Raw genomic sequence first — 27766 nt, forward strand, 5'->3', positions numbered from 1 at the left:
TGCTGCAGCACAGGGGGAAAAAAAAAACCCACCACACAAAAAACTGCACCCCCAAATCCCCTAAATTATTCAGCCTTGAAATTGTATGAGAAATCAGAGCAGGTGATTTAGGAAATAGCCATGAAGTATGTGTCTAAGAAATGAAGGGAAGGTGCCAAGGCAATAAAGATGCTGACATATTTCTGGTTTTCAAGGAACTAGAAAGTTAAAGGGCAGCACTAAATGTCTCTTAACCTCTCTGTTTTTATGATATATTGTGGCATTAAACTTGAATGCAAACAGGGAAGAAAATCCAGCCACCCTTACTCAACTGGACAGCTTCTGCAAAGTCAAGCTACTCAACAAGATAGAAGCTGTAGAGAAGAATCCCAGAGCTCGATTAATGATTCCAACAGAAAATGACTTCACCTTCACTTCAAAGGTTCGATGATTCATAATAAGGATCCTACTTCCCACCCTCCCATTGTAGGAAAAGGTTGGTACCAGCTGCTTCAGGCAAGACAAAAGCTGAATTCAGTCACAGATTCAGAGCACTAAGGTCCATAATTCAGAAAAATATGTAGTTTTTCAGTTCAGGCTCCCTTAAAGTAACACATACTCTTCACAGTAAAGCCAACCAAAAACGACATTGACAAATTTCTGTCTTTGTTTTCTTGTCCCACTTTCTGAAATACAAGTAATAAAATAATAAAGAAGAAAACTGACTACTGTGAAGAGATTTTGTAAAACAGTTATGCCAAAATAATACAATACACCAGATAAGTATATATATATATATATGTATATGTAATTTATTTTGTACTGGGGGGGATTATGGAATCAAACAAAATATCCCAAATCCCCAATTAACATTTTTTTCGTCCTGAGACTGCATGAGGCTTTTGCCACCTTGCACAGTTGTTCAGAAAAAGAGTATCTTGCCATTTTCAGGTGTTTATTTCTTAGCAAATGACTTTGTAGAAATTAATTTATCAGTTTCTCCCCAGGGTCTGTTAAAAAAAACCCCAAACAATCTAGGCTTTTATTACTTTAAATGGCAGTGCCCCTATTTAATTTTCTATTATAATGTTGAGTTTTATGCGTTCTTGCTTCAGCTGTAAGAAAAAACCAGAGATGTCAGCTCTCAGTATATCATATCCCGAGTGTATCTTTCCATCTAATCTAGCAATACGTGTGCAGAATGGGAGTCTGGCTGTTTTCTGAGTCAGATGAACACTGCCCAACAACACTGTTGTGATTGCAGGTGCCTTTCTAGCAGCAGAGTCATATCAGAAACACTGAAGCAATTTGGCTGAAGGTCAATGTGTGCGGGGCAGACTGCAGACATGGGCAGCTGCATATCTGAAGTGAGACATCACAAAAATTGCATTTGGACTTCTGAAACCAGTGTTGTGTTTTCCTACCCATGTCCTTTCAATCTAGCTGTTGAAAGGATGAGATACCTGTAAAATGAGTTCAGCTGGGGGAAACATTTGAGCTGTCTTTTGCAAACAGAATAAATATTCTAGGAATTTTTGCTCCAGGCATTTCTATGTGAGCAGGCCCTAGCAGGTCCCTTGTTTACCTGTATTTGCAAATGACAGAGGGAAATTATAAGTAGAAGTGCTGGAAAAAGAGCTCTAACTGTGAATGCAAGCTTCTTTGGCAAGAGATGTGATAAAAGTCTATTAGAAATGTAACTCCATTAATGGCAGTAATGAAGCTGCCTTTTATTATATTTTTGTTATATTATATATATTTTTTATTATAAAGCTGAATCAGTTTCTTGCAGTGAATCTTGGAGTTCTGATCTGAACTTGCTGTAACATCTAAAACCAGAGCTCTGCTCAAAAATAAGCCTGTGTTATGACTTTTCCTGTGCTGTTCTCTGTAGCTGTGTGGAGACATATAAACCCTTGTATGTGGGCTCTCTGAGACCATGTCTCTGCTTACAGGATTGACAAACCTATCCCTTTCCTGCAGAGATTGTTCCAATGGCTGAGTGTTCTCATTGTGGGCTGGCTCCTGGTGCTGAACACAGACTTTACACCAACCACTTTTGAAGAAGCTGTCATCCCTCTTCAACAAAGATGTGTTTTTTCCTCCATATGACATAGAGGATAATAGAGTTAATATTACAGACATTTTTTTCAGATGTCTTTCAGGCTTAGAAACAATCCCATGGTCATTTTTTGATGTTTGCCTGCAAATGGAAATTTTATTGGTATATTGAAATCATGGGACTCTGTTGATGTGTTCTACTGTGTGATAAACTGGCACTGTTTAGAATTGTTAGACTGTGCTTTGGTCACAAAGACATTAGGACTTCAGGTACAGGCTGAAAATACTATTGTGCAGACTATACAAAGTGTAAATACTATAATATGCTGCCTTTAGATATTTGCCAAAACGTGGCTTTGTTCTGGAGATGTTTGTAATGGACCAAGTGTTGTCTATGTTTCTGTACTAACATAAAGTGTGAAAAATAGTGTCCTCTCTCAGGGTAATAGAAATGTGGTCATATGATTACCCCCAACTTCTTTATTTTGGAAATGAAAGGTGTTCCACTGGAGCTCAGGCCAGTGATAATGACAGGCTTTAAGAAAAGACAGCTCAAAACTTTACAGAGTTGACTTTCCCAGACCGTCTAGACTAAAGAATAACTTCTTTAGTATCCTTATGATGCAGAAATTGTGCTATTTATCTTTCTTTGTCTAGAGGCAAGTATATTCTGAAATCTAATCTTGTTTTCCTCTGTCTAGACTTGTCAGTTGCCAGCTGGGTAGATTTTTATTTAGCCTTTCTTTCTGGGTTAAAAGCACAACATTAAAAGTCATTTCACTCCATTATCCTGAATTTTCACTGCCCAGTTTGGGAAAGCAGACTCATACTGGTTTTTTATTCGAGTTCAGCCAGATTTTAGGACTGATTTTGAAGTGTGGTCTGGAGGTGATTGTCTTCTGCTGATCCCACAGGGAGCTTAGGGCCATATCTCTCTGAATTTATGGAAGGTATTTTCCCAAGAAATGCTAGTTACTTATTACTAGTTGCTATTACAACACTCATCATGAACAACTAAGATAATAGCAAAGGAAATATACTTAGCTAAAACTTGGTATTTCAAGCTGTATAAGGACTTCAAAGTTAATACATCTCTAACTGAATACCACTTTAAAAATGTCACTTCTGGAAGCAAAATACCTGTTTTGGGTTTTGGCTGCTGCCCTGGGAAACTTAGGTTCATGTGTATGGTTCAAGGGCAGGGAGATGTGCTTGGGCTCAGGAATGGGAGTCTCTGTTGGATCATTTGAATATCTCCTTTGTCAGGCTGAAGAGGAGAATCAATAGAGAGCAGAAAATACAGCAGAGAATTAAGTTGAAAATCCATTGTAAAGCATCACGTTGTCCCTGCTGTATTTAAGTGCAGTGGGGGACCTGGGCTATAGCTGAACTACCTTTGCAGAAGATTGAGTGGTAACCTAACACTCCTGCAATAGTTGATTAAAATAGTTGAACAAATACAACTATTGAAAACGTTTTAGGCTAAGCAAAGTACAAAATAGGGAAAGGAAATAAAATAAAAATTGTGGCCAAATAACTTAAGGAAATTGTAAGTACTGATTTATCAAAAGTAGATGAATAATTCTTAATGAGAAAATATAAATGGAAATAATCTCTTTTTTATTTGTAATGACAAACTGACTTCCAGGTTTATCAATCTTGTTTCTTACGACAAGTGATTCAGAAAAAATTGAGCAGAAGCTGAGCTTGCAAGACATTTTTCCACCACTATTACTTAGAAGTCGAGGCCTGAGACTACGACTGCATTGATGTTTGTGGTCAAATTTCCATTGGCTTCAGTGGTGCAAAATACTAGAACCTAAGCAGGCCCCAAGGGCACCCTTTGGGGGATAGCTGGCCAGTTTTTTGTACCATCCACGTGGCCCAGGTGTGCTCATCAGAGTCACACCAAGGTCCTGCTGGCTGAGCCCACCATCAGGCTTTGTTGAGCTGGGTTTCAGGCACACACCACCATGTACAATAGGAAATAATGCCAGTTACACAGCACATGGTTCCAGCCCTGCTGTTTAGCCCTTTTATTATCTGTATCTGTTTTTACAAGAGAGGTCAGAACAAAAATGTTAATGGTAGATTATTCAAAATAACTGACACCGGAAAAACTCTAGAGAACCAGTGGCAATGTGTAGCCTACAGGCTACTTGTCTTAAATTTCGTTCTCTGAGCACCCATCATTGACAGATTTTTTTTTTTAAACACCCTTGATGACTCAATAATATCAAAAAAGTAAAAATTTCACAGTCAGTCATTACTGATGCATGAGTCAAAGTTGTCAGTGAGTTCTACACTGTCATTTTTAATCTTCTCCTCAAGATGACCTGTGAATTTTACCTCCTGAAAAAGGCTGATTTTGTCTTGACATTTAATGGTAAACTTATGAGGAAATAAATAAAGGGCAGTTCCATCTGCTTTTTCAGAAAAAAACCCTCTTCTTTATCAAATAATGTTTCCCTGAGTTGAGATAAAAAAAGATAGAAAGCACTTTATCTTCATATTTCTGAAATTTCTTTTTATTCAGACTTGAAGGATTTTCTCTGTATCTTTTATCAGATAAGGAGATTACCAAAATCCCATATAGAGAGTCTGAGCCATCTGCACCACCAGCAGAGGTTCTGTAACATCACTTTATCTGGAGGTGGTCCCCTTTAAACTAAATAACATGAAAAATACCTGTTAACCATAACATCAGAAGGATTTTGGAGGCCTTCTTTGCTGGTATGCTACTCCCAGTGTGCTGAGGCGTGAATGTTTGACTATGATTTTGAGTGCAATTTTGATTTCCTTGTTCTTTACTGTGTAGGGTCTATCCATTTTTCTATGTTCCATGGTCACTTTTTATTTATTTTATTTTTTTTTTTACTTTTTAAAAAATAATGTTTTTTTTTTTTTAATTTTTAATTTTAGTGTGCAACTCTAACTTCATACATATCCCACTAATGATTAACCTACCTGTCTATCTCATGGTTCTCCTCCATCCTTGCTGAATTTAGGTGAACATTTTGTTAGAGAAATTCTTCAATCATTAGGAGTATCATGTGTGGAGACTGAAGTCCCCATAGCTATATACAGATTCCACTGGAGTCATGTACAGTAATTAAAGCTCTTAAAAAGCCCTAATCCTAAAAAGGATTTTTAGACACCAAAACCATAAGCAGTCATGCAGAGTTTCCAAAATGTAAGGGTTTTATTCTAAAACTTTATATCTGTTCAGCTGGAGTGTTCAGCTTAAGTGGCATCTGACTTGACCTAAGTAAAAAGATTCCTGTAGTGCTCTATTTTCACCCTTGGGGGGCACATTTACTTATTTTGCAAATCATCTGGGCATGGGCTTAAGAAGTGGAAATGAATCTGTAAGCTCCAGAAGATAAAAGTGACCATGATCTTTCAAAAACAAAGCTTTATCTTTGATTTTGCAGATGAGTATTAATGGAAATCTCTTTTTTATTCCCAGACTGTCATCAGCTGAATGAGAAGTCATTTATGGTGGCTAAGAGCTATCCTGGTATGTCTAGAGGTGATTTGAAAGTGTGCTCTTTGGTATTGGAAGGTAAATGGGGGTAGAAACAAGATTTTTGCGCTTAAACTGTTTAAATGAAGCTGCAAGGCTGTAAGAAATTGCCAGGGAAAGGCTTTCCAGTATTCTTCTGTGAATTGATCTAACAAAATGAGTATTTCTGGAAGAATGACATGAGGCAATGGTTTTCTTGGCATTGAACCATAGCATCTTATATTCGTCATTCTCACCTTTGCCACCTTAGCCCCTTGGATAAACTACAGTATAGTATCTATCTCATCCATGGACTATACCTGAATTCATCTGCTAATATTGTGCTCAGAACAAAAAAAAAAAAACAACCAACCAACCAAACAACATAAACAAAACAAAACAAAACAACACCAACAACAACAAAAAAAACCCAAACAAACTTCCCAATCTCAAAGGAAATGCCATCAAAAGACTATAGAGTGAACCAAAAAATGTTCAGTGAAAAACTAAAGACAAAGAAAGATAAATCTGGCACGTTTCCATGCAAGATAAGTTTAGGATTTCCACCTACAATTTATTTAATTATCAGTGCCAGCTTCACAAAATGCTGCCATCAGAAAGTGAATAGATTGCAGGTGTGTTGAACTGAGTAGGTTTAAAATGTTGTGACTGCTTTAATGGCTACATATCCTGTAAAATGCATTCATTTTCAAGACTGTGATTATGGTTTGCTTTTTATGTGCCATTATGTCTAATTTGTTTTATGCTTAAACAGAGAAAGTTATTTTCCTCTTTCCAATTTCTATGACAAACACGAAAGAATAATCAACTGAAAAATATATTCATTTAATATGATTATATTCAGCTTCACTGTACAAGTACATACCACTCCTGAACTACATTAGCAACAAATAAAGATTTTAAACATATGCAGTTCCCCATTATCTAATGACCTGATTTTTAAAACACATTATTCTTCTAATTACAGAAGTGAAAATCATAGTTTTTAAGAAACATAAAATGAAGTCACAGGGACTTTGAATACTCTTGTAAATTGATCTGTTTCACTGTTTAGACTTGTGATTTTTGTTAAGAACACACAAAAAAGCCCACCTGTCTGAACATTTTTTGTAATAACTGTAAGCTCAATAATATTTCTTATGACTCTGGAAAAGAATTGTCAAGCAGCTTTGGAAAAATCATAACATTTTTACAGATTAATTATTTTTCATTTTCAAAAAATTATGAGATAAATTGTTAAATAATGGAAAGGTTTTAATTGTTTTCTAGTTCAAAAAGCCACTACAATTTCAAGGTAGAATCAATGAATCCATGCATAACTTTAGTAACTGTGGTTTGAAGCCCAAGCTTTTTTCTTTTTCTTTTTTGGGGTTGCTGAACGTGATATTTTTAAATCATTTTACTATGATAGTAATACAGCAACAATAGAGTGATCAGTCTGAGGTAATGATAGAATTACTGATGACCTTTGTGAGTGTAATTTCTTTTGAAGATGCTACATTTGAGAAGCTGGTTTACTCTGCTTTTAGAAACCTCAAAAATCAATTATTTAATATTTTAAATTGTTACTGTCTAATCTCAGTGAATGCAGAAAGACATCTCAGCTTTTGTATAAAAGATTTCTACAGTTTGCCACTTTTTCAAATGTGTGCTCCTGGACTGTGACGGGAAGAAATAAGAAGTCAGGGAAAGAAACAAATCAATATCCACAATAAGAAATGCTTTGAGTACAGTGGAAAAAATAGATATCAAAAGAGAAAGAAGAGCAGAATTGATCTGTGAAGTGGTAATTTTAAAACAAAGAGAATTTGCATTTCTGCTCTTAGCAGCACAGGATGATATTCCATTTGGGGCCAGTTCTGTTTAATAGCTTTATCAATGATCTAGGTGGAAGAATTGAGTGCACTCTAATTCAGTTTGCAGAGGAGGAAATCTGGTCAGAATGCTGCTGTGCTGGAGTGGACTTGGCAATGTGGGACCTGGTGACCTTAGAGGTCTTTTCCCATCTTAATTGTTCCACAAATCTGTGATTCTAAGATGGCATTTATCTTTCATGCAATAGATGATCTGGGAAAAAGATAAGTAAGTAGGCTTGCAGTCCTGTTCAAGTTTGGTCAGTGGCCACTAGATCTGACATAAGAAAGGAAAATAGAAAGAAACAGAAGGGGCAGACAGGAGAAACTACATCTACATTAACAAGCAAACAATTGACAGGAAGAAAATAGCTTTCAAGGACATTTGATGTAATCTGTTCTCAGATTATTCCTCGTTTAATTTATCAAACATCAATATTAAATTTAGAGGGACAGCAATAGCTTATTCCTTGAAGATGGAGATTTGCATCTGATTCAGATAGAGGTATATATTTTTTTTCACAGTAGGAACTATGACATTAGTTTCAGGCCCTTAATCTTGATATTTTACACACACCATGAATCTGTATAGTGTTCTAACCCAATACCAAGAGGTATAAGGAATTGTTTGTCCTTAGACCCCTGTAAATGTCCCATAGTTTAACCCTTCCCCCCTGTCCCTATCCTATTGGCAGAAAGCCAAATTCCCCTCCCTGACCCTTTCCTAGAAAGTGTTATCTGTGATCTTCTTTCACTTTTGCCCTGGGACCACCATGAAATAAACTATGAACTCTGAGGAAAGCAAAGGGGCCTCTTTGGATCCTTTGTCCTATGCAATGCAGTGCCTAGCTCCTTCTTAGAAACTAACACAGCAAATAGCAGGGAAGGAGTTATAGTATTACTGCAGTATAGGGTACAAACCATACTTCATTTAAACTCATCCCTCTACACTTCTGTTTATAAACAAAACACCTAATTTTGTGTTCTAAACTATGAAGTCAACATTCCACCTAAAATATAGAAATCCATATTACTACATTTCTTTTTAGTGAGGTAAACTGCTCTTCCTAGGTCTTTAATTTTGTTGTATTTCATGCAATTGTTATTTTGTTCCTTTATTAGAAGTCTCTCAGCCACATTGATCCTGCCAATTGTTTAGGCAGTACAGGAGTGACATATGCTAGATACCTATGTTTACCATGATCAACCTTTCTTTTTGTGCAGATGGCCTGCCCTAAAACCCTTTGAGCAAAAAGCTTAAGCAGAAATAGCATATGTCATTCAATATAAGCAGCTGACTGCTACAAGTTTTTCCCTAATAGGAGGGTTTTCACTGTAGTCGCCCCATATCATTATAAGAAAAATAAAACCAGTTGCCTTCATCCAGTTTTTCTCATACGTGTGGACACTGGTTAAGTTCTATCAATTTTGGAAATACTTCCCAGGATGTTAATAATTTTACAAAATTCTTCTTGTTTTGGGGACTGGGTCAGCACATCATATTTGTGTATCCAGAAATAAAATCAGGACTATACAGTTTTCGTTGCCCCATCTCAGCCAAGCTTCACACTGTCCTTTGCTAGAGAAGTGACAGGGGAAGTGTCTGAAGCCTCTGGCAGGCTGTGTAGAGCAAAGCAGGTCAACTGTGCAAAAAAGCTTAAATAAAGAAATCTTCTTTTATTTTATTTCTGTTGCCTAAATATTCTGTTTGATCCTAATGACATAGTCTTTCATCTATGAAGGGAAGGGGAATTATGCCAACTCCATCAGTAGGCAAAAAACCAAGAGCTTTCCACATATTTGACTTGCCTGCATGAGGGAATGTGCAGAAAGTGAAAATGGGGAAAAAACCCAAAGAAGAGGGTGACCAGGATGTCTTCTGTGAGTAGAAGTACCCGTTTGATTTTCCATTCCTCTATAGAAGTAATCTTTCAGTTATATGTATTTTGGTATTCTTGTGCAGATACACCAATAGAATTAAACAGCATTTAAATATTTTTACAGTGACTTCTTTTCTTACCCAAGACTGCATTAAGTTCAAAATTAGATACTACTGTGAATTTCTTCTCATTAGATTACTTTTAAATTTTTTCAATAAGACTTAGAAATGGTAACATTCTTATTAAACCATTCTAATTAACAGATATAAAAATGTTAATATTGTGATATTCCTTGAATGCCAGAACAAAAATATAAAAGGCAACTTTTTAAACTTGAAATTAAAACATATTGCAATACCTCTAGAAAATCTGAACTTCTTTGGCAGCAATTAGAGATAACAATAAGAAATGGCTGGAAGGAGTGAGTTCTCCTTTAAATTAAAAGAATGCATTATTTGTACTCTGTGAGAAACTAGAATAGGAACAAATATATGCTTTAAAGTCCATTGGACTCTATGACAACTTACAAAAGTACATATGAAAATATTCAGAATATATTTCTATACTAATAATGAAATTTCAATCTCCTAAATACATATTTAATACCTTCTATGTAAGTCTTTGGTCTTACAATTTATCCAGGAGATTAATAGAAAATGATTCAGTTAAATGGGACATGACTAAGACTGACTCTTAAACATACATATAACGTGGCATATTAATTTAGCAGGGTGATATAGCAATTGATTTAAATCAGGGTACAAGTACAAAGTACACTTAGAAATAAGTAACAACTGTTATATATAGTTGACTCACATGAAAAATGATTTCCCTTACTGGTCTGTGTAAAATGCTCAGCCAACAAAGTTCCATTAAAAAACCACAAAGTATTTCTTTAATTCCAGAGTACTGAAGGAACTAGTGGATGTTATAATGGGACACTGTACTCAGCACTGGTAATGTCACACATTGAGTTCTGGGCCCTTCATTCCAAGGACTTTGAGGTCCTGAAGCAAGTCCAGAGGAGGGTGATGGAGATGGTGACGTGTCCAGAGAGTAAATCCTATGAGGAGCAGCTGAGGGAGTTGGAGTTGCTTAGCCTGGAGAAAAGGAGGCTCTAGAGAGACCTAAACATTCTCTATAACCAGGTGGGGGTTGGTCCCAGGGAACCAGTGACAGAGGGAGAGGACATGGCCTCAAGCTGTGTTGGAGAGCAGGAAGAATTTCTTCACTGAAAGCAATGTCAGGCATTGGAACAGGATGCCTGCGGATGTAGTGGAGTTGCCATCCCTGGAAGTGTTCAAAAGATGACTGGATGTGGCACTTCGTGCTATGGCTTAGTTCACGTGCTGATGATTGGTCAGGGTTGAACTTGATGATCTTTGTGGTTTTTTCCAGCCTTAATGATACTAGGATTTTATCACATGTTTTGATCATCTACTGTTACAGTAGAGGTTTACCAAGTTTCATATACTTATTTTCTGTTGTGGGATAGGATTAGGAGCAAAAACAAGGCAGGCTTAACACTTAAAAGGGTAGAAAGAAAAGCTTTATTAATAACACAAAGAAAATAATAATACATTCTGGATACAGTTTTTAGTCCACTCCCTCCTCCCCCACCCACCTCCCACACCTTCTTAACAACAACATAGAGACATTTCAGTTATTCCTTCACTTAAATAATCTTTTCAGTTTACTTCAGGGAGAGGAGTTTCTTCTTGTTTGGCTATAGGGATTTTTCCAAGAGAAAAATAAAATTCTCCTGTGTCTTCATTTTTATGAATTGCAGCTGCCTGGGAGTCTAAAAGATTGTGAAACTCCTCCTATCTTTACAACGTTCTCAGAGCTGTGTTTGTGGGTCATGTCAAACTCATGGGGTATCACTTTTAAAGATAAACTGTTCAAAACAAAAAGTTCTCTTCACCTCTTTCCTCTGTTCATACTTCATTCTCAGGAACAGAGGTCTCCCCTCTCCCTCGGGGCAAAGGATCTTTTACCTAAACACTTCAACCCCCCCATGTATTTTTCCATGATTTATAGGAATCTTCAGTGAAGTACAGTTCACCCCTATATTTTACAAAAATTTTTTTAAACCAACTTTTATGGCATCTCCTCAATCTCCTTCTGTCTGTAAACTTGGCTCTTACTTCACTCGCTTTGGTGTAGTTTTTCTGCTCCATTTCTTCTTACTCAAGGGAGAATAGGAGGTCTGCAAGTCTTTTAAAATTTTACACAGAAGATGCAGGGGGCTGTGTCTCTAACCTCAGTTTTTCTGAAAAATTCTGGAGAAGTTATACTGGATACTATCAAAAGGTATTTAAGGAACAATGCAACCATCAGACACAGTCAACTCATGTTCAGAAAGGTAAAGTCTGTTAGCTGAAATCCGATACTCTGTGATGAGGTCACCAACCTTGTGGATGAAGGGAAAGCGGTGGATGTTTCTTGATTTTAGTAAGGATTTTGATGCATGAGATCCTTCTGAACAGGCTGTTCACTTGTGGAATGAGATGGTTCATGTTGCCATGTGAAGATCTGGTTGAAGGGCAATGCTCAAAGGATTGTAGTGAATGGGACTTACACCTGGCTGGTGACCAGCCAACAGAAGTGATCCTCATAGCTCAATTCTAGGAACAGTTCTGTTCAATGTATTCATCAACAGTGTAGGTGAAGGAATTGAATGTACCATTAACAAGGTTGCTGTTGATACCAAACTGGGAGGTGCTCTTAACTCTCTTGGGGAGTGAGAGGTCACACACAGGGCTGTAGATTGAAGAACTGGACAATAAGTAATGGTGTGAAATTTACAAGTCCAACTGCCTTGTTCTGCACCTGTGACAGAGTGACTAAGGGTATAGGTCACTCCCAGACTGGGAGGAGAATAGCTGGATATCAGCCCTGCAGAACAGGATCTGGGGTCGCTGGTTGGCAGCAGGCTCACTGTGAGCCAGCAGTGTGCCTGGGCAGCACACAGAGGACTGGGGACATCAAACACAGCACAGCCAGATGGTCAAAAGAGATGGTGATCCTGCTGTATGAGGTACAGGTGCCACCTCACCTTGTGAGCTGAGTGCAGTGCTAGCTAGCTCCACAAACTAAGAAGGACATGAAGGCTCCTATTCAAGGGAGTGGATGGAAGAAGAAGTGGAGAGGGAGGTGCTGAGTGCTTCTCTCTGTGATCTGGTGATGATAGGTCAGAGTAGTTCAAAACTGCACCAGGGGTGGTTAAAACTGGACATTAGGAACCATTTCTTTTAAGGGAAGGTGGTCAAACACTGGGACAGAATTCCTAGAGAGGTGGTCAACATTTCAGTCTTTTCAGAATTTATAACTGGACAATGCCTTTAATAACAGGCTTTAAACTGCTCAGTCCTGAATTGGTCAGGCAATTGGACTAGATGATTTTTGTAGGTGACTCCCACCTGAAGGGATTCTATTCTATTCTATTCTATTCTATTCTATTCTATTCTATTCTATTCTATTCTATTCTATTCTATTCTATTCTATTCTATTCTATTCTATTCTATTCTATTCTATTTATTTCTATTCTATTCTATTCTATTCTATTCTATTCTATTCTATTCTATTCTATTCTATTCTATTCTATTCTATTCTATTCTATTCTATTCTATTCTATTCTATTCTATTCTATTCTATTCTATTCTATTCAAGCAAAGGTCATCCTTCAGTTTCTCCTCTTTGTTTCTTTGTAATGTTGTGGTTATTCACTTTCTGTGTACTTCTCAAAATATTGTGAGAATCTCAGCCTTACCCATCTCCTCTGGAGCCTTCTTACATGATAGATGAGACAGGGCACAGAGCACTGGTCTCAAGATACCTGCTTCTTTACACAGAATGTCTAGTTTCCCCACTAGTTTTTGTGGTGCTTCACTCCTACATGACTCCACATGCAATGCCTCAGGGTCAGGGGGCAATATGCTGTTCTGCTATTCAAATTGCAATTATAAGGATCAACAGGAGAAATAATTATATACTCTGCATGGAAGAGCTGGCCCTTGTCAGTGAACCTGCCTCCCAACTTATTGCTGTCATCCACAGCACCAAGTGATCTTTACCTTTTAGCCCTATGCTTTCAGCTTTTGTTGATCAGACACATCAGACAGCAACCATCAATAGAAACAGAAAGGGACCAATGTAAAGCTCTTTCCTTAAGAAAGGGTGAAAAAAATGACAAAAGGCACAGTTTTGCACAAACTTGATTCCTCTTCATTTCCTCAACTCCTATTACTGATAACTTGCTCTGATTTTTAAAAAAGCTCTCTCACCTCTGTACTCACTAATCTCCAATTCCCCCATCCTTCTCATTCCTTTTCTAGATTTCCGTAGAGACAAATTTCTTTGTATTTTCTTGTCTCAGTCTGCACTCTACAATCTTATACTTCCCCTTCTTTCCTAAAATCAGGGAGAAAATCTGTATATTCACTGCTTCTTGATCTAGTTACATACATTTCTTGATCCATGTAATACATGTTGTATTTCGTAGCTTGGACTGTGGTAGGTTTTGTAAGATACAGAACAAATCTCCATCAGATATAGAAACAGCTCTCAATAAAACATTAAACCATTATTTTCAACTTACTTTTACATTTTTAAACAACAGTCACTCTTTTTGGCTATCACAAGAAAATATTCTGAAAGCAATTTTAGAAAAACAGTTTTTCTTCTTTCTCTAAATAAAATTCAGAAATTAAATTCATAGAGTTGCATCCCTGTTAATTGGCTGTGAAGTGATAGTTTATGTTGCTCATGATTAACCTTTCATAAAAAATTGTTGTTGCCATGCTGCTCATTAATAAAATACATTGTTGCACTCACAGTGATAGAAAGAGTAATTTACTGTGTTTTACTTTGGTGGATTTCAATATCAGGAACACTTACACTATAAATCATAGCTGTATCACTGAAATTTACCCAGGGGAGTGAGTCATCATAATGGTTTGTTGTCCAACTGCTGCCAGGCATTTCTTGCCAGAGATTTCTACAATTTCACTGATATCATGAGCTCCAGAGTAGGGAGATTGGAGTAAGCTGCTTTTCAACAGACTTTCTTTCTTCCATAGATGATATCCTAAAACCACTAGACATTCAAATATTTTAAATCTTAACACAGAAAGCAGAATTTAGGAAGCTGCCTCTGCTAATTTAAGGATCAATACATTTTTGTTTGAAGCCAGATTTACACATCAACAGAGACTTTAGCTTTGACTTGTTCATGGCTGCTTCAGGAGGAGGCTATTTAAAGATTATCCTGTAACCTGGTTTTCTGTAAGCATATATACTGTCTGTTCAGCATGATGTATAGCTACAAGAGCTAAGCAAGAGAAATTTTATTTAAATAGAAGAAAGAATCTGAAAGCCTAAACTGATAAACCTCTTAGATAAGCAATTAAACTTTTTATAAATAGATTTTGTGAAGGTGATAAAAACTGATTAACTAATGAAACTAATATATATCAGATGAAAATAAATTCAAGTGCTTTTGAAAACATATTGTTGTTCCCAAAGACATATGCATCCTGCTGACCACAGTATGTTGAAAATCAAGCAAATGTGACTCATCCTTAACATTAAGCAGTGCTTTTCAGGCTGCAATGTGAAATCAACAAGACCAAAGAGCAATAGAATTTTCTTTACACTGCCTAAAACATAAATTAGACAAGAATGATTCTAGTGCAAAAAGACTTGGTGGTCCCTCCTTCACAGTTAGCCATCAAAGAACTTTACAATTTTGAAGCAATGAGAATTTAATAGAAATTTGAAAATTTTCATAGTATTCTTCTGACTTCTGAAAGACAGGATATCTTCTAGCAAAGGTAATATCTTTACATGGTTTATTTTCTGGCTGTCCTACAGGGAGCCAGCATCTCTGGACAAAATACTGATTGCCAGTGAAGCCAATTGTGGGACTGCCACTGCCTTCTACAACAGCAGGATTTTGCTAATCTTTCTCAGCTTTTTATTTATAAAATGAATAGTGATGCCACCATTATGAGAGCTGCAGGCACATCTGATCTTGACAAGACTAACTTATAAGTGCTTTTGCGAAAATTTCTAAAACCTGCATCTTTAGGTCTACAATATTCTGAAAGTCTGTGAGTCGCTTTGGTTCATGGAGACACTGTTTTCTTGATATCTAATTTCCCAATGTTCCCATAAAAAATATGTACCCTAAAAAAGGAGTGCAGTGTTTTTGTAGCAGGATAAGGTTGGGTAAAACAAGATGAGTAATCACTAAATCGTAACAAATCACACTGTAATTGAAGCACAGGTACTAAAACAAGATATGTACATATACAGTGTGTACTCAATAATTTGCTCAAGAGAAAGAGAAAATGTCCTTTTCCAAATTCCTTTAAAATGAATTAATGGAAAGAGTGAAAAACAGGACTCCATATGCAGGTAAAAATGATATGTGCACTGTGTACTTTTATTTGTCCAGGTTTTAAAAAAATGCATTTCTTTCAAGCAGTATTAAGTGATCTCTTCCAATGATGTTTCACATTTCTGTTATAGTTGGAAGAAAAGAGAAAATTGAAAGAAAAGAAGCTTTTAGATTCATAGAAACAGTGAAAGAAGGGAAAAAATAACCACTTAGTATCAAAAATGAGGACCTTGGAAATGGTTTAAAAATAATACAAGTATTTTTCTAAAAACATTCAAATTAAATAAATACCACTATATCTATATAAATTTTAAAGGACTAGTAGATATTTCACTGTTTGACTAGAATCCCCAAATTACTTTCTGATTACTATTAAGTCTGGTTTAAAATAAGCAGTTATCTATGAAGTTTCACTTTATTTTGGTGGTCTACATCTCCATGGGTTTTACTTTCTGTCTTAATTTTTAACCTTGTTTTTCTGCCAAAATATGCTTCTTCAACCTACTTCTTTCAACCAGGAAGAAAAAAGGAATCATTATCAAAAACCATATGTGCTATTAAAGGAGATATTGAAAGTTTAGCAGTTTGTTGCTTCTTAGATCCCTTGTGGCTGACTTTATTTTTCTGACACTGATATGTAGTGTATATAAAAACATAAACAAGAGTATTTGATATAAATACTCCAATACTAAGTGGGATTGAATGGCTATTGGGAAATATTCGTATGACATTTTCAGTCCTGAAAAAAACCAAACCATCTAACTGAAAGTTATATATCAAAGGGATAATATTTAGGTTGCTCTGTAGTTGAAGTAAAAGATGAAGAAAATATCAGCATTGCAGTTCTTCACTGTTGCCTAGTTACTTTCTTAGCTGACTTTTATATGTAAATAAGTGGTGGGAGTTTAAGCATATTTAAATATATTTTTTTAATTTAAATTGTCTTTGTTGATCTCACAATATCTGCATTTACCAGTTAAGCAAGTCTGGAAAAATCAGGCTTTTCTTCTATTAAGTAATTCTGTGGTCTAATTTTCTAACACCTGATCTCTAGCTCACCACAGTTTAATACCATGCAGTTAAAGCTGTAAAACCTTCTGGTTTCCGTCTTCCTTTTTTTCTGCTTTCCCATCAAAGTGGATACAGATGGTTGAAGTAAAATATTTGCACAGAATTCTCTGCTATAAACAATCCAGTGAATAATAGCATTTAACTCTTGTTAACATTTCTCTTCAACTTTCAAATTCTGTAAGCTAGTATCAGCACCCTCATAATAAAAAGGTGCATGAAACAACTTGCAAAACTCTAAGTTACTCTGAAAGTCTTCGGAATTTTTGTATCTGAATCCAATGCTCTAGTGCATATCACGTGGAGTTGTTTCCTCCTTAATAATTAGCCTCAACATCTCTCTGCTGTTTTTATAATGAAGCTGTTGCATACAAAAAACCCAGAAGACATCTATTTGACTCTAAAGTACTCTTGGGGAACAAGCTGAATAAAGAAAAGTGAATCACATAACAGATGAAGAGAAATATTAAAGTTAGAATATTCTTTAAAAACTAAAAATTTCAGTGGAACAGGTGTGTTTGTGATTCACAGTACCGTACTTCTTGTGTCTCTAGAGACTTTTTCAGTGTTTGAGAGTCCTTGTGGACTTGCTTTCCTGAATGATGAGGCTGCGCAGCTGCTGCTGCCCTTGGGCAACTTCCCTGGGGAAGTGGGAAGCTCAGGAAGGTATGGAAGTGCTGGTTACCCTAGGTGGGTGCTGAAGAAGGTTGCTGAGAAGATGACACTTGTGATGTGCACCACTTGATGATTAAGAGCTACCAGTGCAGGACGGTCAAAGGAAGCTCAAGTGCTAGCACTCTGCTTCAGTTTGCAGAACTCACACAAGAGCATCCTTCAGAGGTCAGGCAGTGAAGACAGAGAAATGACTCCAGGGCAGACCTTGGGGACTCTAGATGCCTTGACTCTTGCCTAACTGGGGTGTTCATTAACCATGGCACAGGTTGCACTGAACAGCCTGTGAAACAGGACTGAGACAGCAGGGAACATTTTCCAGAAGGTCGGTAGTAAAGAGAGAGGACAGAGAGGAAAAGAGAAAGGAAAAGAGAAAGGAAGAAAAGGCAGGAGATCTGGGGTTGGGAGCAGCTCCACATGGAGTCCTTAGGCACCTGGTACCACCTCTGGGACACCACAAAGATGTGCATAGGTTCTGTGTGACATAGAAAGCAAACACACAGGGTCTAAAGAGAAGAATCCCTGGATGCACTGCTGAAAAGCAGAAATGCAGTGAGCTTGGAAACAGTTCAAGTAGTTAAACATGTAGGGAGAAGATGTGCCATGAACTAAAAAGAGTTGGTGTTAGTAATTTTCGCTCTTCTCAACCTACAGTAAATTTATTCCTCAATTCACTTGCTTTTTTTCATTTATGGTGCAAATTAAGACAGACATTTTGCCCCCTCCAGTTCAAGGAAGCAACAAATAGCTGTGATCTCACTTTACAGCATGGGTCTCAGTCCCAGCCATGAGAAATGAAGCAGTAAGAGGGGAAAATAATTTGATGCTAGTCAATATATCACAGTGCTGTCCTCTGCTCTTATGCAATGAATTATGCTGCTCCTTACTCAGGCTTAAATGACAGCTGGGTCTCAGGTGCATATATTTAGCATTACAGGTGCATACAATTAGCAATAATTTCTTGATGTAAACAGGTGATGTGCTCTGCTGACACCTCACTGGGACTCATCTGCTTCACTTTCTCTTAGCCCTCCTGCTCAAAAGATGCTTTTTCTAAATTTACTAAATTCACAAAAACCCCTATAAGCCCCATAAGCACTAACTATACCAATGCCTGCCCTTCATACAGCACTCTAGGGGACTACACTGGGGAATTGTGGCTAAGTATATTCCCATATATATACATAATCACATTATTAATGTGCATACAACTGTTCTGCTTCTGAGTGGCAGAATTTAGTGTAGATTATGCTAAATATAAGTTTCCCACTGTGTGACAGTGAATGAAGGAAAGTAATGAAGCTCATAATTCCATGCAAATATAGGTATCCTTGGATACTGCTGACACAAATAGTTGAGATAATAAGAAAAGGAAGATACGGAGCTCAACATTAACTTAAATTGTGACTGAAATACCAGAAGTGTATCCAATGAATTGGTGTGCCATTTCTCTATTGCTGGGGCCAGAACTATTCTCATAGTCATATGGCCAATCCAATTAAATCCTCATGATTAATTTGCTGCTCGTAGAAGGTGAGAAACTGTCAATGTAAAAAATGGGTGTGTTCTACTTTGCCACATGGCACACTTCCCAGAGGCACAGTCCTGACAGGATTGACTCTCAAACAGAAGGTAGAGGGACGCTCAGTGAAACACCTCACAGGAGCTGGAAACAAATTTTACACCTGCCCTCCCTGTAACTCTATACGTGCCACATTATTTCAAAATAGTAATAGTTTAGGACACAATTTCTAAAGTTATTAATTTATAGCCCAACATAGCCAATTTTTTTCTAACTCTTGATTCTGGCTGGCATATTTCTTCTTCAGACTGGTCTAAAATCTGGACCACTTTTAAATTTATTTGTTGATTTTTCTGCAGTAACAATAAAGTTTCTCTTCTAGTTCCAAGATGGATACTAGTGAATTAGACAAATAGGAGGGAGTAGAATTACTGGCTGTGAGCTGGACTAAAAGAGGTCATTTCTTTGATTAGTTAAAGTAGAGAAAGAAGTCGTATAATTAAAAACTTATAAGGTCACTTACACTATAAATTCACTTTCTTTGGCATATTGAGAGGAAAACAAGCCAGATCCTTGTTTTAGTGGAGATGGAAGAGTATGGGAGACAAAATAAATCACTGGAGATGTCCTAAGAGTTCTTATCTCACTTTGGAGTGCACATAACAACTTTTCTGAAGTCGTAGTTGCCTTTAGGAAGGCACATATTACATCATTCTACTTCAGAATAAATTCTAGGTTTAATTAAAGTAGTTCTTCAACTCATTGATTTCAGAGATCTCAGTAGAGTTTATGATGTTTCAGCAACGGCTTATCATCTGTGGAGATAACAGGTGTCAAAGGGTTGGTGTTAACTGCATGTTAGCTTCTTCTGCAACCTACTCAGGTCCCAGGTCCTTATGCTGGAAACATGATAAGGCAAAAACTTTGATCCTTAACACAGGATCAAAGACTCCCAACAATGAATGTGCTCATAAAAAACCTCCCCCAAAACTCTTGAGAAGAGCCCAAGTCTCACTAGATTATTGAATCCTCTCAAAATAGATGTTAAATATTCTTGTCAATAATTTTCTTAATGCAAATCAGATAAGCTTCTCCCCAAGCCACACTGCTTAGGATTACTTGAGAATTACAGAAAACAACCTATTTTGAGGTTCAAGAGGACTGGAAGCTTGATCCTTATGTGCCAGTGGCTTTTAGGTTGATTCATACCAGATGAGGAGCTGACACAGGGTGAGATCAAGTTTTTCCCATTCCTCCTCCTTGTTGCTCTATATAGAATATGTACCATAGCCTACTGAGAGGGAACTGGCAGGATGCCTAGTAGCACCAATTAGAGCCAGCAAGTTTCAGCTTCTATGCAAACTTTTAATTCTTGATCACATGAAAAGGGATGATCTCTTTCCAATCTTGAATACCTGCTTAAGAATGTTAAATTTTTGTGCTTTTCTTTAGTGCCATTAACACTTGAATTTAGACAAGATGAAGGATTAAAAAGGAAAACAGAATTGTGTTGGGGTATAAAATAATTGGAGTCAAAATAAGTATGGGAAATTTTTTTATCTACCTTGTGCTAGGCCTTTGACCTACCTAATGTTGCCTGTAATCACTCACTAAGAAGTCATCCAGACTTCCTGATTGTTATAGCCCCACATATGGGGATATACAGTAATCCAGCACAGAGCTGTAATCCACACAAAACAGAGACTTGTGAACCCTGTGCTGTAACCTGGGAAAACATTCATACAGATGTTCTTTGACAGAAATAGCAAGGAATGTCTATTTTTCTTCAAGGTTAGAAAAAATGGCTGTGGAAGTCTAAAGGCTCTGAAAACCCTTGAGGGAGCTTTTTGATTCTGCATTTTGCTGAGCAATAAAAGGCCAGTACTTAGATGTCAATTAGATTCTGCTGCACACCATGCCAGTTCACAGTGCTGTCAGATGAACAGATCATCAAAGTGCAGGCTTCAGTGATGGATGCTTTTAGTTTCTTTTCCTTGATGTGATGATAGATTTGTATCTGTACTGATAGGCATTGGTAGACATCTGTCTTTAGGGTTATGCATACTGTTAGTGCTGCTAGAAAATGAGTAGGTGCTGACCTGAGGTCTACAAGTCTGAACAGAGCATGAGATGCCACAGGACATGAGATGAAAAACTGCTGGCTGTGATGATAACAGTTAGAAGCTGACAAAAGTTACCCAGAGTGCTATGAGATGGCTAGATTTTGCAGATGGTTAAGGGGAATTGTGTGACAGATTGCCAAATTTCAGAGTGTTAAATGAGGGAGTGACACTTACAGAAAGCAGCAGTGCCAAATCATATCAAGGTGAACTAGGTAATGGTATAAGAAGTACCAAATTCAGGTAAGGGGATAGCAGAACTGTGACCAAAAGGTGAAAAAATAATTCCAGGCAGGCTGTTTATTTGAAAGGAATCTGGGATATCAAAGATACAACAAGGCAAAAAGGCAGATCAAGAAATAGGGAGAGAAACAATAACATATGGAAATGTTGCAGTTGGTGCTGTCTCAATATTCCTCTCAAGTAGTCCTCTGCTTTGTCACAGCAGAATAAATAGGACCAGAAAACCAAAGCCACTGTGTTGAATTCAGCACACTGGCTTCAGGCTAATGAGGACAGGGATAGTTGATTCCCTGGAGAGCTACTGGAGGGACCAGCCATCCTCATGTAGGGCACTGCAGCATCCTGTGTAAGTGGGGGAATAATGAAATGGCACAACCAAAAAAAAGAAAGATTTTGATGGAGGCTATAGGGAAAAGAGATTAATGATTAAAAAGAAGTAAGTGAGGATATTGAAGGGGATTTAAAAAAAAAATTAAAAAAAAATTAAAAATTGCATGTGAATTATATTGATTCTGCGTATACATATATGCACACAATTTAAAACTCATTTGGCCACTCACCAAATTTCAGAAAAGGGAATATGATTTGTCCTGCCTTCTGGAAGTTGCATCTCTTGAAGTGTCTGTCTTTCAATCAAGAGGTTGCTTGATTTGATTCCCTTGCTGATGTTGTCTCCTAGCAGCCTACTGATTGCTACACAGCAATCATAGCTGTTATTAACTGTTATAGGCATAAATAAACCATGATGGATGAATTAACTGACAGATTATAAACAGGGTACTGTCTTACAGGAGGTTTTAAATGTTTGCTGAACTTTGCTTCAGTCAGACATATATCATATATATAGATACAAATGATCCTAATTATTGATATTTTTATCCTTTATTTTCTTAATGAGTTCTGACAGTATGCCTTAGAGAAAGCTGGTTTTTTTGGGTTTTTTTTTGGTGAATGAAATATTTACATATGTTTCCTGTTCTTTCTGCTTACTTTCCTGGTAGATATACTTAATTATTGATTAAACTTTTAATTTTATTTACTTTCATGTAGATATTCATAACTGGAATGCTTATATAGAGTCTAATTATTTTTCTCTCCTATTTCTAAGTTATCAACAATATGACTACACCTGCTTGTATGGCTTTATGGAGCAAAGGCCCTTTGAACTGGGAATTGCACACTTTACTCTGAATACAGCCAAATGGATGAAGTGAGTGAATTTCCTTGGCACTTTTTCTGAAAGTGTTCCCTTCTGTTAATTGGAGTATTGTGTTTACATTTCCATCTATCTTCACATAAGAATGTAAGTAATTGTTAATTGCATACAGAGAGAGGTCCAACAGAAGAATAACTATACAACAGCTTTTGAAGGGGCAAGAGTGAGTTTGGGAGACAATCCTTAGCAAGCAACAAGAATCAGTGATAGTAACTATTATAATCTGGCTCAAGACGCCCAGGAAAACAAAACCAGTCTAAAATTTATTCTATCAGTTTTACCAAAAAGGTACAACTTCATTAGAGGCAGAAGACTCACAACCCAAAACACACAAACCCCCCCCCGCCCCCCCCCCCATTTCTACAGTAAGCAAAGATTTTGCAGAGCATCATTTCACATCTCCTATAGGGTTCAGCTAGGTAATATAGGAGAACACACAATACAGTGTCAGCCTTCTGTTGAAAATACTTACCTGAGTATTTTCCTTCATTCATCAGAAACTTGCAAGGTTTTCTTTGAGGTCTACCTCTCTAGAGGAAATGTGATTAAAATTTACCAGCAAGTAAAAAAAAGTTTGGAAACTTTCAGAGGAAGTTGGGAGAAAGGGTGAAAGTGGAACAAGCTACTCAATCAAATAAGTATCATTTAATTTGAGAAGCTGGTTTTATGATGATTTTCTTAATTGTGATAATTGGCAGTAAGACACTTGAGCATGTCTGCACATATGCTGCTTTAAAATATTTCAGGGCACTGCTGAAAAATATTCTAGTACTACATATAATGCCACTTATCTTGTTTTTTGTGCTCTAGCCCACATATCTAAATTTCAGGGGCTGACTGCTCTGCTTTCATTTCTATGACTCTCCAAGGGGTTATGAGGAAAATCATTAAAGCTGGAGCTTTGTCACTTTTGGCTCTGAAACTTACTTGTCTATGCAGAAGAGAAATTACACTAGCCTGCTTATTTCATCATGACATCAGCAGCCTTCTTTCATTTCAGAGCCTATTTCTCAGGCTGTGCAGGCTGTGAATTATAGCATTCTGAGAATAATGTGAATAAAAACTTCTCTTCATGTCCATACCTGGGATCTGAGATTGCAGCATAAAGAAAATGAGGGTAAAATTGCAAAGGATTTCTGGTCTTGAAAATTTTGTTCAAGCCTCAGAAACTCTTAATAAGAAGCCATTTATTCCACTGTCAGACTACATTCCATGGAAAAAAAGTTTTGTTTCAGAAAAAGACTCTTCTTTATGTAACATTAAGCAGTAAGCAGTCACACAAAGTGACTTTTTCTCTTAGAGACAAATGTTAGCAAAATATTGTACAGGATCCTGCTTCAGAAGGTCAGTCTATATTCATTACATGCACTCCCTTACTCCTCAGAGCCAGTGAGATCCCAGCAGCATGAGCTCTGAGCCTGTATTATGAAAGTTCCTGCCCTCTTCATCTGTGAGTCTCTTGTTCAGCAAAACTCTCAGTGGACATTCAATGAAATCAATCCTATATTTTATGACTATGCTTCCTACCAGACATATCTCACTTTTGTTTTTTTTTTTATTTTGTTTTTTTTCCCCAGTAAGCACGGAGAGGTAGAAAAAAAAGCACCTCTTCATAATTTTGCTGTGTTCATTCATTCCTCCCAAAGTCTTCCTTTTTTGTCTAAGCATACTGCTGAGCTCTCAAATAGGGACATGTGAGGTCAGTTTTCTCCACCAGGCCTTTAATAGCCTACCCTGTGCACAAGAGGCTTTACAATCCATTACCATTTTGCTCATTTAGTAAAAAAACTAGGAGAAATGACTATCAGGCAGTAATACCAGCTTGGAATGCACAGACAGCAGAAAACAGAGAAAAATACTACAAAAGATGTAATGTTTTGCATGTTAGTGTTTAGGGAAATGCAGCAAAAAGCATATAGCTCTGGGTTACTCACACATTCTGTTGGAGGCTGGAGTAATTTTTGCAGATTGCTACTGGAAATATGGTGCAGGGGGGTCTAAACTTCCCAAGTGAGTTATTTTTTTCATGGCATAGGTCAAGTGGCCCAACTTACTTAGAGTAGCTTTAGTTTATAGCTTAATTTTTTTTTACACACCAGATATCGTCTCACAAGACAGCAGAATTTTTCTTTGTATTTTCTCCTCATATACAATTTTATATGAAGAAAGCCATCAGCACCTGAGAGCTGTATCTGCATTATTGCCAGATACTGCACTTGTCAAACCTAGCAATGATGCTGAGTGAAATATGTTAACTTTCATGATTTTCAGTGAAGCCTTTTCTTGTTCAAACAGTGAGTTATGGGGGTGCTTTTTCCAGTAAGATAACTATTTTATAATGAATTTGCTACCATGGCTCCTTACAGGTGATAGGAGAAGGCATAGATTATTCATTGCTGTAATGAATTTGTAATCTGAGACCCTGACCCAAAGCTCATTAAAACCTAAAGCAAAACACACTTCTCAAAAGGAAGCAGGATTGCCTCACTAGCAGAGGAGCAAACAATTTTTTTCTTGAATGATCTCTTTAATTAGAAAAATCTAAATTCAGTATTACCAAACCCATACAGTATTTGATTAATTCTTTTTAACAAAACAGGAAAATGAAAATAATATTTTTAAAACCCCAAAAATCAATGAGCTGCCCTTTCCCACCTCTCCTTTTGTTTCCCCTTGTCATGGTGTGACTTGGGTCAATTTTAATACATTTAATTTCTTTTAGAGATAGGATTTAGGAGCAGAGACAACACAGGTTTAAAACTTTAAAGGCTATAAGAAGAAATTATTAATAAAAAGAATTCAGAATAAGATTTCTAGATTATTCCATCCTCCCCCTTCCTTCATTCCACAGTTCTTAACAACAACATACAGAAAACACTTCAGTCAGTTATCTACTTAATCAATTATCTACTTATCAGTTCAGTCTAGAGAGAAAGGTTTATACTAATATTCTCTAATCCCTTTTTGGGTTTAGGCTTAGGGGGTGTCTCACTCTCACAATCCACACCCGCCTGGGAAATATTGCAGATTATAACTCTCCTCCCATCTCCGCAGTCCTTCCAGAGCTGTGCTATGGGTTATGTTACACACTTGGGATACCACTTTTAAAGGCAAGCTGCTGAAAGACAAAATTCTCTTCATCTCTTTTTCTATTAAATGTCTCTGTCCATATTTCCAGTCCCAAAAGAGAGAGCCCCATTTCCTCAAAGCAAAAAGGTCTTCTTTTCAAGCACTTAACCTCCCCAAGTATATTTCACAGTTTAAAGGAATTTTAGTGTAGTCACTGTCCCCTTATAGCCCACAAAAAAGGTTTTCAGCTACTTAACAGTAGCATCTTTTCAATCTCTTCTCATCTGGAAAATTTAGCTTTCATTTCATTGACTTGAGTAGACTTCTGCTTCCTTTCTCTCATTCAGGGGAGCTCAGGAGATCCAGAGTCTCATCTAGACATTAATAGGGTTAAAGTTTAATCCAGGACATGAAGAAGCTGGGCCAGGCCATTGCTGGAAAACTCTGAGCCACACGGATCATTTGGGACCTCTCTTCTCAGAACGGGGCGAGGGGAAGGGAGAGCCTTTGGTAGCTGCCCATGCCCCTGCTCAGCCAGGCCACGTGGAGAGGGGAGCTGAGGATGAGCTGAGCCCCATAGAGCTTAGCTGAGCTGAGCCGAGCCCAGTCCAGCCCAGCCCAGCCCAGCCCAGCCCAGCCCAGCCCAGCCCAGCCCCATAGAGCTGAGCTGAGCCGAGCCAAACCGAGCCCCGTAGAGCCAAGCTGAGCCCCACAGAGCTTAGCCGAGCTGAGCCGAGCCAAGCCCTGTAGAGCTGAGCTGAGCCGAGCCGTGTAGAGCCGAGCCCCACAGAGTCAAGCTGAGCTGAGCCGAGCCAAACCCTGTAGAGCCGAGCCAAGCCGAACCGAGCCGAGCCGAGCCAAGCTGAACTCCATAGGGCTGAGCCAAGCCGAGCCGAGCTCTGCAGAGCCGAGCCCCATAGAGCCGAGCCGAGCCGAGCCGAGCCGAGCCCCGCAGAGCTGGGACCGGGGTGCCGGGACCGAGGCCGAGGCCGTGCCCAGAGTCCGGGGCCCCGGCCAGAGCCACTGCACCTCCAGGGAGGCTGGAAGCCGAAAGAGAGCAGCCCACCCCCACCAGTGTGATTTATGAAAACGAAACAACTCTCTCCCAGGCCACCTGGGATGTCAACCACTAAACCAGCCCTCCGATGGGTCCCCTCATTCCACAGGGGAAGCTCCCAGAGAGGGAACAGCCCCTCTGTTACCCAGCCTCATGCTGCTTTCCCTCAGGCAGCTCCACCCCTACCCCCTTCCGTGTGAAACCAGCACATCCCCTTTAAAATATTCCTCCTTATTTTAGGAGCATAATATCTATTTCCTTATTTTAAATTTAACAGTTTGGGATCTTATTATGAATTCAGCTCTCTGAATACATAATAAGTTAAATTGAAGTTTTTGTTTTAACAATGGAGGTGAACATTCCTTATCAACTTCTTGTAAAATCAATTCTAGCAATTTCCCCCGCATGTTAAAATTAAAAATTACTTATTTTCTTGTGCGTAGCCAAAGTTAGAGGAGACAATATTGCGAGTTACTTAACAAAAAGTAGTTGGGAGTTATAAACAAAAATGAGATGAAGCAAGGAAGAAAATATACTTACAAGGAACTGTAGTTATTCTGAAAAGTATGAACACATAAGACATGTTTTAGCAAATCCTAAAGTTCAGATTTGACTGGCTGCTACTGTTGCAGTACAGCAATACCATGGTGAAAACTTCACAAAGCCTGAAACAATAAGCTGGACTTTTTTCTTTCCTTCCTTCCTTCCTTCCTTCCTTCCTTCCTTCCTTCCTTCCTTCCTTCCTTCCTTCCTTCCTTCCTTCCTTCCTTCCTTCCCTTCCCTTCCCTTCCCTTCCCTTCCCTTCCCTTCCCTTCCCTTCCCTTCCCTTCCCTTCCCTTCCCTTCCCTTCCCTTCCCTTCCCTTCCCTTCCCTTCCCTTCCCTTCCCTTCCCTTCCCTTCCCTTCCCTTCCCTTCCCTTCCCTTCCTTCCCTTCCCTTCCCTTCCCTTCCCTTCCCTTCCTTCCCTTCCCTTCCCTTCCCTTCCCTTCCCTTCCCTTCCCTTCCCTTCCCTTCCCTTCCCTTCCCTTCCCTTCCCTTCCCTTCCCTTCCCTCCTTCCCTTCCTTCCCTTCCTTCCCTTCCTTCCCTTCCCTTCCCTT

This window comes from Erithacus rubecula (genome assembly GCF_903797595.1).
Source record: "Erithacus rubecula genome assembly, contig: SUPER_Z_unloc_1, whole genome shotgun sequence".
NCBI classification, from domain to species: domain Eukaryota; kingdom Metazoa; phylum Chordata; class Aves; order Passeriformes; family Muscicapidae; genus Erithacus; species Erithacus rubecula.